Source organism: Physeter macrocephalus, chromosome 20 (genome assembly GCF_002837175.3).
Source record: "Physeter macrocephalus isolate SW-GA chromosome 20, ASM283717v5, whole genome shotgun sequence".
NCBI lineage: Eukaryota > Metazoa > Chordata > Mammalia > Artiodactyla > Physeteridae > Physeter > Physeter macrocephalus.
The window spans coordinates 105710543-105722422 of NC_041233.1; the positions used below are offsets into that span (position 1 = coordinate 105710543).

At 38.4% G+C, this 11880-nt stretch overlaps 1 long non-coding RNA gene across 1 annotated transcript in view; it reads right to left on the reverse strand.

The window, feature by feature from the left end:
* Positions 1-9560: 9560 nt before the first annotated feature.
* The window catches only part of LOC114484519 (uncharacterized), a 24801-nt gene continuing 22481 nt past the window's right edge, over positions 9561-11880 (reverse strand). The window contains exon 6 of the long non-coding RNA XR_003677559.2: positions 9561-9627. This is a non-coding gene — a long non-coding RNA (uncharacterized lncRNA). The remainder of the gene's footprint in view (positions 9628-11880) is intronic.

The following is an 11880-nucleotide window of genomic DNA, read 5'->3' on the forward strand; positions in this document are numbered from 1 at the left end:
CCGCCGAGCGCCTGGCCTCGTGCTCCATGGCTGCTGAGCCGGCGCGTCCGGAGCCTGTGCTCCGCAACGAGAGAGGCCGCGACAGATGGAGGCCCGCATACCACAAAAAAAAAAAAAAGATGTTAAAAAAAAAAGAATAGTTCAGAAATCTGTCAAATCTGATTTCAATATCCCTCCATATTCTATAGACCTAAATTTAAAAATGATATATATTTTTTCTACGTGGTACATTCTCTGATTTCTCTTAGCCAAGGTAGGGGTGGGGGGATATCAACCAGCTGCTTCTAAAAGCTAAGCTCCTGATTCCTTGCAACAACTGTCAGGAGCCTGTTCTCTTACACACACAAACACACACACACACACACATACACACACACACTCACATACACACACACATACACACGACTATGACAAACTAAGGAAACCATATTAATTTAATTTATGCCACACACACACACATTTATACCAAAAGTGGAAATCCAGCAAGTGTGCATGGAGTGAAAACCTTGTCTCATTTTTCCCCTCCTAAAGAAGTCCCATTGTTCTTTGTATTTTTCACGATGCTGTCAAGAACAATGAAAGGCCTGAGATTTTATCCTAACTAGAAGCTAATTAGGTAGCTCACCAAAGTTCCATGGATTCTGTCAAAAGTCATGAGACTCATAGGTCAGTGACAAACGACTTTGTTATTCAAGAAATAACAGTAGCCAGAATAACAGCATTTTCCTGCTCCAGTTCCACAAGCCTAATTCCTGAAGGGCAACTCAAAGAGGTTCAGGTGACATTTGTACCTGCAGTGGGGTGTATTAGAGGAGAAGAAAATTGGGTTTAGGGAATTCAAGTCTTTTATAATGGGCAGTAAACGTGTCTGCCCATTTGTGCTAGAGGAATATGGTATGGTATGGTATGGTATATATAGTATCTTTATTATTATTATTATTATTATTATATTAAGCAAATCTGCCTTTTGCTCTAGAGACACTATCTGTATCTTCCAAGGCTGTCTGATATTTAAAAAATCCTTAGAAAAATAGCACAAGAACAATAGCAGTCAGTGCCTCGGCTCACAATACATGTAAAAATGAGACACATAGAAAATTATCTCTCAACAGATGTGTACAACAGATTCTTATCTGTTAAGTCAATATGGGTTGATTATATTAAAAGTCATAGAAGTCCAATTAAATTAATAATGATCAATAGATTTCATGACAAATGTTCTCACTGAGAATTTCTGAATGTAATATTAACTGATTATTGTCATGTAATGGTAAAAAATACTGTCAATGTATAAATTCAGAAAATCAAATTTCAAAAGGAAATAGTGGCCATTTTATCCCTATCTTATTCCAAGAGTGGAATGCACATTGAAAACAATCAGGGAAGAATTTTATAATTAGAGCAGCAGCTTCATCAATCTGAAATCAACCATTTAAAGATGGTATAGTACATATTGGACATTGGTTTGCCTTTGTAACAAAGGTGTAAAAAATATGAAAATTAATTGTGTGTGACCCAGAAAGCCAGCTTTATTTTAGATAAAATATGTAACTGACTAAAATAAGCATCATATATTTATGCCCTCAAATGACAGCTCACTTCAGATTTTATAATGTAAATCTATAATCCATAGTAGTTTAAAAGTATGCTATTGCTAACTAGAAATAAAATTTGACATGCACTCCCCTTCAATCACTTAATAAAGTGATTGGAGTAATTCCAATATTTTTACTATAAACTTGTCAGATATTTTTACTAGAAACTTACTAAGAAACATGGTAAATGCCATTACCATGCACATGACTCACACAGAAGCTGTGCTTACCACTGTGGAACAGGCGATGATCTCACTTCCAAACTCACTTCTCATGAAGGGCCCTCACCTCTCACTTCAGGCACAAATGGAGCCCTGCCTTCCCCTATAACTGCAAGGTCTTATCTTCCCTAGGTTGGCATCTCACATAGGGACCCTAAACAAGAGAGGCATTTTTAGGAGCCGCCATAGAATTGCTGTACCTTATTTGAGTGATACGCCAGTCGCTAATCCGGCATGAACTTGATCCAAGACCACATGTGGTGGGCGTCAGACTGGATTGAACCTTTCGGGCCACCTGAGCTCCATGCTATTAACCAGGACTGTATCCATGGTTTCAAGGCTCTAAAAACTCCAAACTAATAGTTTCCTTTAGCTCCTGTGCTCCCGATTTGTCTATTCCTTTCCAAGCATATGTTTAAGGGACCATATACCAGGTCATTAGAGTTCAACTGAAAGACTTTGTAGAGGCAAAGCTGCCTTTCTTTAGAATGAGCCTGCATAAGTAGATATTCAAATATTTCCTCTCTGTCGTACTCCTTGTTTGTATATCACACACATGCCTGAATGTTAACACATTAATGTTTCACTTGTCATCAGGCTGGCCTGTGCCTTGTGCTAACAATTCCTTCATTCTTTTGTCACTGCACGTAAATCTTCACCCCGTTCAAATTAGCCCATTTCAAGTTGTTCTCCTCGAGTGTGGCTCCCTGACCAACATATTGCTGTCAGTTTCCAACATGGAAGAAAACCAGCATGCCTTCCACCTTCCATGAGGGTTGGTTCAATTTTAAGAACGCTGATAGCCAGCAGCTTAATGACCACTTTTGGGTTTTTTTTCTCTATTTCCTGCCTGTCTAAGCAGCAGAGTGTACAAGACTGAATGAACCCAGTAAATGTGGTACTGGTTTGTATTTTTCTTGAAAGAAAAGCCATAATTAGTTTGTTTCCTTTATACAGTGTAAAACGAACAAGATGGATTAGAGTGGTTGCTTCAAGTAATTATGCAATTAAGATGTGTGTGCACTGCTAAGTGAATTCATAATCTTTAGGAAATTCTTTTCAGTTATGACTAGTGCATCGTAAGCAATGTTTTAGCTTTTAAAATCTCAACAAATGTTTATTTTTTTCCTTAACATGCCGAACTAGACTTTATTGACATACTGGCCTACAAATGTTGGTGTTTAAATTTTAGCTGGCTAGAAATGCTCTAGAAAAGTTCACAATCAAGCCTGAAAATCTGAATTACCTAAAGAGCACTTGTTAAAAATTGCCCTAATGCACTCACTGAAACTAACAGTCAACAGCTTGGATTTTATGTACTTCTTGCTTCTAAGAGCTTGCTATGAATTAAATTTGTATGGCCTGACAATAACATTATCTGAACATTCAAAACTAATTACATTGCTGCAAATATTCTGCAGGAAGCTAAATCAATATGAAATTCAAAAGTGCACAGCAAGCTTATTTGCTTCATAATATACCTATTTACCATTTTTAAATTATAGCATTGTGATTTTTGAAATTCCATCCTAATTTGGTGGAATAATGAAATTCCATCATTCTATTCTAATTTGTCTTTCATTACTACCAAAACATAATCAATCAGAAATGCACAGAGAATTTGTTCATTCAACAATTATAACCACCACTCAATAATTCATATCTAATGAACCAGAAAATATTCTCACTTGTATTATAATTATCTTTGTACATGTTTTATATTACTCTACCTCATTTTCATCAGCCAAAGCACCTAGTTTAGTACATTGAACATACATACACACATATTTGTTGAAGGAAGTGTTGGAGGGAAGCGGGGAAGGGAAGGAAGCAAAAAGAAAGCGGGAATACCCACTTTTAGATGTTTTTATTAATTATTTTACACATTTTCAAAAGTTAAATATAAGTTTAATTGTAACTGGGCAAGGGTATCATGAAAAGGTTCTGATTTTTGCAGTGAATCTTTAAAATTATTTCAACCCTCTGCATAAAATTTACTTTTAGAAGAAGTTGAGACTATGATGGTAAATACTTTATCTCAGGGATAAGTTAATAGAAATACTTCCTGGTTTTAACGTCCTAATATTTTACAAAGGTATTTGGTATTCTCTAAATTAAATATGTTTAAGTATATTTACAGTTTATAAACAATTAACTAATCCATATTTTCCCCAAATGTGAAACCATTCCATCAACATTTTCAAATATGTTTACTTAGCTTTAACTTAAAAAGAAGTAATATAAAGACCAATATTTGTGCTAATGATAATCAAGTTCTTCAGTAACTATGAATTTTTACAAGATTTTTTGGGGGGGATTCCTAAGATTTTGGGTCATCAAAATAAGGAAGGTTTTCTTTCCTTTTCTTAACTTTGAGGTTTTCTATCTTCCTCTTGTACTTGTAACTCCAGCTTTGGAAATGGCATCTTGTGGGTAGCCTCAAAGTGAGCATCTTATACCTTCAACTCAAATTATACTTATGTTGACCAATTCTAAATTTTAATTTCAAACACAGTTGTTTCCTCCAAGCTCCAAATATCGCCAACTGCCTAATCAACATTACAGTTCAAAAGTTGTGTTATTTCCACTTAAAAATGAACTTAAATGTCAGTGTACTTTTTTTTTTTTTACGGTATGCGGGCCTCCCTCTGTTGCGGCCTCTCCCGTTGCGGAGCACAGGCTCCGGACGCGCAGGCTCAGCGGCCATGGCTCACGGGCCCCGCCGCTCCGCGGCACGTGGGATCTTCCCGGACCGGGGCACGAACCCGTGTCCCCTGCATCGGCAGGTGGACTCTCAACCACTGCACCACCAGGGAAGCCCTGTCAGTGTACTTTTTACTCCTTATCTTTCTGTTTGGATCAGTGGCACCTACACCCCATTTGACACATGCTTGACCCTCCTGCATGGTGACAACCACCTTTTCTCTAAATTGTGCTGGAATTGGACTTTTCTTGGGAAAGAATTGTAGTCACAGACTGGAAGGCTTGTGATGCTTTAACGTGTGAAAATAATCACCCACGTACTTCTTCCTGATTTAAGGATGTTAGATACAGACTCAGTAAGAAGAAGCATGTTATTTAAAAGCAAAGCTCAAGAACTGTAATATGACTTTTTACCTTGTGTATCAAGTGATCTTGAATGTCCAGGTGACTACAACATTGAGAAGCTGTACCATATTCAAGAGTCAGCAGCAAGATGCCACAAAGTCCTTTTGTATCTCCATCAGGATTTACAAGTGTTTCTGACAAAAGATGAAAGGTGACACCATTTGAGATACACCATAAACTAGTGAAGATTCAGTCCACATGCTGCACTTTTTCTAACTCTCTTTCAAGCCTTACTCATCAGTTATTGATTGTTGACCAATGTATTACAGGTGATCAAATACTTATCCCTGAACATAAACTATTCCAACTATTCCAAATAATTCCAAACTATTCCAAGGATTTTCTATACTTGTCCAGCATTTCATGGAAAGACTAGATTTCTAGGATTCTTGGTGTTTCCAAATTCCATGATGTCCTCTGTAACTTGTTCAGTGAACAAACCTGATGTGTGAGATGCTTATCACAAAGCAAACTCATTTGAATTATTATTTTCATTAAGTTTTCCAGAACTCTATTTTATCCTACTTTTGGATTAAGAAAAAGAAAACAAAAACCGGTCCCATTATTTTCTGAACATTCTTAGGTAATACAGTGTCCGATGGTGACTTTTAAGACATAAAATGCAAACTAAATTTTTAACAAAATAGAATGTTAGAACGTTTAGTTCCATGAAATAATCGACAGTTTGATCTTCATTCAAAGATATTCTTTCTTCTCTGTCATCAGCTAAGGTAAGGGAAATGATCAGCCTCTTCCCTTCTCCCTCTCCCTCCTGCTTTCTCAGTAGCTACTACTTCTGCCCTCCCAGGTTTGGTGCAGGGAGGACTGGGGGGAAGGAAGAGCGATCAGGAAAATCCTTATTGAATTGGTAGGCAGGTTTCATTCTCTGAGTCTGGAAGTTGTTTGAAGAAAACTCTCTCCTCTTTGCAAGTTACTAGGTTTTCCGGAGCCTCGCTTTCGTTGCTCTACCCCTCCCTCTGTTCATTCGTAGGGATCTCTGACTTGTAATTCTCCTCTATTCTGGCCACTTAGTCCTTCTGTAGCTTTTCAGAATTCAGAGGTTGAACTCTAACAATTCTCTTCATGAGTAGGTACATAGGGCTCTGGAGAGTGGGGACAGGGCAGGAGGAAAATAATTAAACCGTCCATAATCTTATTTCCACCTTGTCCCAGTCATCAGTCAACTCAGCCTTTGAGTCGGGAGAAAAGAATTGTAAAAAGACATTTTGAGACGAGACATTGAGGACACAAGAATTATAAAGGAAGTTTCAATGGGCCCTACAGGAGAGTTACTTCCACTCAGCGTACAAAGAAGGAAATAATGTGATTCAAGTTTTAGACTCACAAATTAATTAAACTTGCACTGTGTTTCCTAAAAACTCTTGAGGATCTGTGAATCTATTAAAAAATTCTAGAATATTTTTTCTTCCAGCAATAGGAAGATAGATGCTGCTTTTTTTGCAGACTTAGAAAGTAACAGTAAAAAACCCAAAGGTTTTAGTTTTATCCCTATTCACCCATGGCTGTGTGGATCTGACCTAAGTTGCTCACTGGTAGACTTCAGTCTCAGCCTCCATTCTGTCTGTTACATGGCATTGTAAATCTGAAATTGCCTAAGACCTTGAATTTAAATTCCAAGCAATAGTTTGGAAAATCTCACAATGGCAAAAAATTTTGGCAGCAAGAACGGAAAAGTGCGCTTTGTCAGGACAAAAGGACAGACCTGACCCCTGAAAGTAATCAGACGCTCTTCAAAGAAGGTTTCTTAAAGTCAAAGCGTGTACTGGCTGGTTAGAAACTCCACTCCAACCAATTCTCTTAGAAGGTTAAAATTACACCAATTCAATGTCAGAGCTTTCAGTGCAGGGTTGATATTGAAGTGTGGTATTTAATTCAATGGGATGGAATTTTCCGGTACAATTAAATCCAAAGCTATGGCTAATGTGACTATAAAAAGGGTATTTGATTATCCAAGTACTGTGACTCAGAGAATATGTTTGTTCATTTAAAATGTTCAAGATATTGAGAAGTAAATTGATAAGTGATTTGTTAACTGAAGAGGGGAGGGGAATAGTAGGAAGAGGACTAGCAAAGGGCAAGAAGATTAGAAGAAAATTAAAATAGACTTTTAATCTCTTTCTATAATTTTTTCTTTGCTTTTTTAAATATATATTCAAAAGCCTTAAAATGTGCTTATTCATGGCCTCACCAGAAACAAATACATAAAGAGAAAGAAATCCAATTGACTTTTAATTGTTGGACACCAAATTATCAATTCAGAAAAATTTCTAGGAGAAATATAAAATTAGGTACTAATGTGAGCACACATGTCCTCTGCATCTTGTGAAGCTACAACATAGCCCAGGGAAGCTGAGCACACATTAGCCAGGGCCAAGATATAGCCAATCAAGACCATTAAGCAGCATGAAGTCAGTCTAGAAAACTACAGGTCTGGATGGGGACTGCTTATACTTCTTCCTATGATAGATATTATTTGACTACTGCTATGAAATTTGAATTTATATGTCCTTTCCATTATCTTCACATTATGTATTTATATCCATGACCTACATACTGTCAACATATTATAGTCTATAGTACTTCTTGCAAAGTCAGCCATGTTATTAGTAGCTTATTTATTTAATAATGATGATTGCTATTAATTTATTTCTTGATGCTCACAACAAAAACTGAAATTTTCATTTTTCATATGGAAAAATAGGAAGCTTAGTTTGTTCAATTAAGTTCCCCTAGGCCATTTACACAACTAGGAAGTGTCAAAGTCAGAAATTGAATACATACATGTCTTAACTTCATTCAGGGTGCATGATCAAAATACAATTGCTCTTTATTTTCTCCCCCTTTGGGGTTGGCTTCTCATCCACAATGCTCGTCCAGCCCTACCTGTCAAAAGGAAAGTGTTCCCTTAAATCAGTACTCACTATAGTACTTGTTCTTAAATAATTTGGCCGATTTCCATTGCCTACCTAGTGAACTGCATCTTTTTTTTCTTTTTGGCTGCTTTGGGTCTTCGTTGCTGCACGCGGGCTTTCTCTAGTTGTGGTCAGCGGGGGCTACTGTTCGTTGCAGTGTGCAGGCTTCTCATTGTGGTGGCTTCTCTTGTTGCGGAGCACGGGCTCTAGGCACGCGGGCTTCAGTAGTTGTGGCACATGGGCTTTGTTGCTCCATGGCATGTGGGATCTTCCTGGGCCAGGGATCAAACCCCTAGTCCCCTGCATTGGCAGGCGTATTCTTAACCACTGCACCACCAGGGAAGTCCCGTGAATTGCATTTTTAAAGAAGCTGCTAAATACCTAGAAGGGCAAGGCCTAATTCTATCAAGCAATTTTCTATCTGGATGCTTTGGAGCCAATGGGCAGGTGAAATAATGGGGACTAGATTTTCTCTCATATCACATTATATAAACAACTTTTAACTCCACCAAAGTGGAAGGAAAGGCCATCTTCTCTTGTAGTTTCTCTCCTGTCTTGGGACTGTAACTTGCACAAATATAAATGTCCTAGAGGGACGATAATGACAATGATAGGCAACAACATTGAATAGAAAACTCTTCCTATGTAATTGTTGAACATTTAATTTTTATTTAAAATCCCTATTAGTATGTAAAACTCAACTAAAATCTTTTAAAAAATTATATAGAGAACAGCATACATGTCTCAAGCCAGGCAATACCTTTTATTAACAAATTTAATTTCCAGCAATCAAATAAGCCATCCTCCTCAAAACATCATTTAACAAATCCAGTTGTCTTGCTTCAGCCATTTCATTAGCTGCTGCCCACAAATGAACTGACATCCTTAGAGTTTTTATAAATTTTATTTGCAATATATATTTTAGCTGAGCAATTTTTCCTCATGACCTAAAATAACCTAAGGGTTCAACTGTCGTTCTTCATATAATACTGACTTCCCTTCTGTCAAAGTTAGAAGTCCTTTCACCCTGTGATATGCTGCCTTCCACCCCTTGCTACCAAAACTCCCAGGTTCCTAAAACATCAATGGGTCTTCTACCTGAAGCTGCCCTTTGAGGTAATGCACTCTTTTGAGTCATCTGTCTTAAATTTCCTTCCTTTGCTTGTCTCCCGCTCTAGTTTCAGTTAATATCACCTGGCATTCATATGACATTACCGTGATTGCAATATTTTGGATGCCATCTAAAGAGTTTCCATATTTTGCAACTCCCCTGTAGATAAGCTCCCATCGCTGGGAAACACTGTGGCCTCCTACTTCTAGTTTCTTCACTAATAGCTGACGCTCATCACAATCAGGGAGTCAGATCCCTCGGAAGAAAGGAATTCCATCTAGGGTGGAATAGAATAACAATGTTGCTAAGTATACCTCCCACTTATTGAGTACTTACTGCATGCAAAGCGACATGCTGAGTTCATTTCTTCCTCACAGTGATCTTAGGAGAATGTATTCTTTTCCTTAGAAATTTCCGAAGTGAGGAATTAACCACAGAGGAATGAAGTCATTTGCCCAACATTACACACCAGCAAACAGTAGCGTGGAGATTTTAACCCCGGCAGCCTCACTCCAGAGCCTGCCTGCCCAGCAATATTATGAAGTGCCCAGAGTAGTTTGGGTGGACAGTACCGAGAAGGCATAGTGGTGGGCAGCAAAGCAAATGAAGATGGATGGGTTTCTGGATGTACAGTGTTAAGTGGGGCCGAGGCTCTACAGCTGTTTGAAAAGAATAAAAATCAGCGTGAAGGGGATATCAAGGATGAACGCTTTCAAGACTGCAAATTCATTTTACTCAATCTCATTGCGTAAGAATACAGATGGCTGCATAATTTAAGCCAGTCTATGTAAATGATTAGCAAAATAACTCAAGCCCTTGGCCTTTGGAAAAATTATCAGTGTGGTTTCAGATGCTTGGAACCTGTGCTCCCTGGACTAAGCCAGGCAGGGTCCCTTAGGTGAATCAGTGCCATTCTGTGAACCACCACCCAAACATGTAGTCTACGTACTGTATTTTTATTTATTAAGCAACCATGAAAGACAAAGCTGCAGGGAATTCCCAAAGTACCAATAAACAATAAAAGAAAGCCCCACTGTTGTTTTGTTCACATTTCAGTTTTCCCACATGCCCCTCTTCTCAAACTGCAAAATTGCTGTTCATCCCCATGTTGACTTGAACGAAATGTAGTAATCTGTAGGGATCGTTTTCTTTTAGAAACAAATAGCAATGAAGCTTGCTATTTAAATCTTCCTTCCACTGATGCACTTGAGTATTTAAATTGCACAGTTAAAAGTAATGAGCACTTGGTACCATTTTCTGTCTGCATCCAACTGTTCTCTCCCATTATCTAAGAGAAGTTATTTCATTCTAAGCTTCTCAGATGTAATAGAAGAGACTTTTTACTTGTTTTTTCTTTTTTATTCTCATATTTCCTTGGTTCTCCCAAGTCTTAGCCCAACCACTTTTAGTTCTTGCATGCTTTCTTTGAATGATAAAGAGCTCCTTGAAGCTCTCTCAGCAATGCCTTCTGCTTGCTTTTAAAAGAGCTGTCAAAATTAGTAAGTCCACAACACAAGTGTTTTCCCTATCATTCTTCTTCCAAATCAGTGATATTAGCTTCTTCTGCTGTGCAATTCTTTATAAAATAGTAAAAAAAAAAAAAAAAAAATAGCATATTTTACTTGTAGCTCAATATGTGACTTGCCAGTCTGCCACAGCAATGGCTTCCAGTCAGAAGTGTCACCGTGAAAGAAATCAGGATTTAAAAATAAACTTGCTGATGTTCAGTGCCCAAGGCTTTGAAGTGTGGCTTCACCCAACCACTAATTCTCAACATTAAGAAGGATTAGCCCTTGGAGATCTCAGTGTGGATACATTGTCTGTTTTTCAACTAGATTGTGCTTTGTCATCCCTCCTTGGGCTGGATACACTGAAACGTGCGGCAGGGAAATGGCCCGTCCCCATTGGTGCCCTGAGCCAGTGGCTCAGTTTGTCCTGAACCGTGTCCATCTGGCTGACGCTCTGCCCACCACCCTGCTCCCTAACATGCCGGGCCCCCAGCTAGTCTTCCTCACTGTTTCGAGGAGTAGCGGGGCAGCAGCCAGCTCACAAGCTTCCTCTGTGAAGAATAACCTCTGCACGTAACATACACTAGACCTGCTCACACCCAAGGGAGTCCAGCCACCAATGCACCACACACCTCTTCCCTGACACTCACGACTTTATACTGCGCTACGGTATGCTGTTTTTTAATAAGAAAATTTTTTCTTAAAAAGGAAAACCAAGTAGAAATCCAACAGTAACTCACTATTTTTTTGGAATATGCTAGTACACAGACATTGAAATGACATAAAAGAAGAGATTCGTGAGTTTTTGCTTTTTATTTTTTAGCATCTTTATTGGAGTATTGCTTTACAATGTGTGTTAGTTTCTGCTATATAACAAAGTGAATCAGTTATACATATACATATGTCCCCATATCTCTTCCCTCTTGCGTCTCCCTCCCTCTCACCATCCCTATCCCACCCCTCTAGGTGGTCACAAAGCACAGAGCTGATCTCCCTGTGCTATGTGGCTGCTTCCCACTAGCTATCTATTTTACATTCGGTAGTGTATATATGTCAATTCTACTCTCTCACTTCGTCCCAGCTCACCCTTCCCCCTCCCTGTGTCCTCAAGTCCATTCTCTATGTCTGCGTCTTTATTCCTGTCCTGTCCCTAGGTTTTTCAGAAACTTTTTCTTTTTTAGATTCCATATATATGTGTTAGCATATGGTATTTGTTTTTCTCTTTCTGACTTACTTATATGTGACACATCATCTTTATCCAATCATCTGTTGATGGACACTTAGGTTGATTCCAGGTCCTAGCTGTCGTAAACAGAGCTGCAGTGAACATTGTGGTACATGACTCTTTTTGAATTATGGTTTTCTCAGGGTATATGCCCAGTAGTGGGATTGCTGGGTCGTATG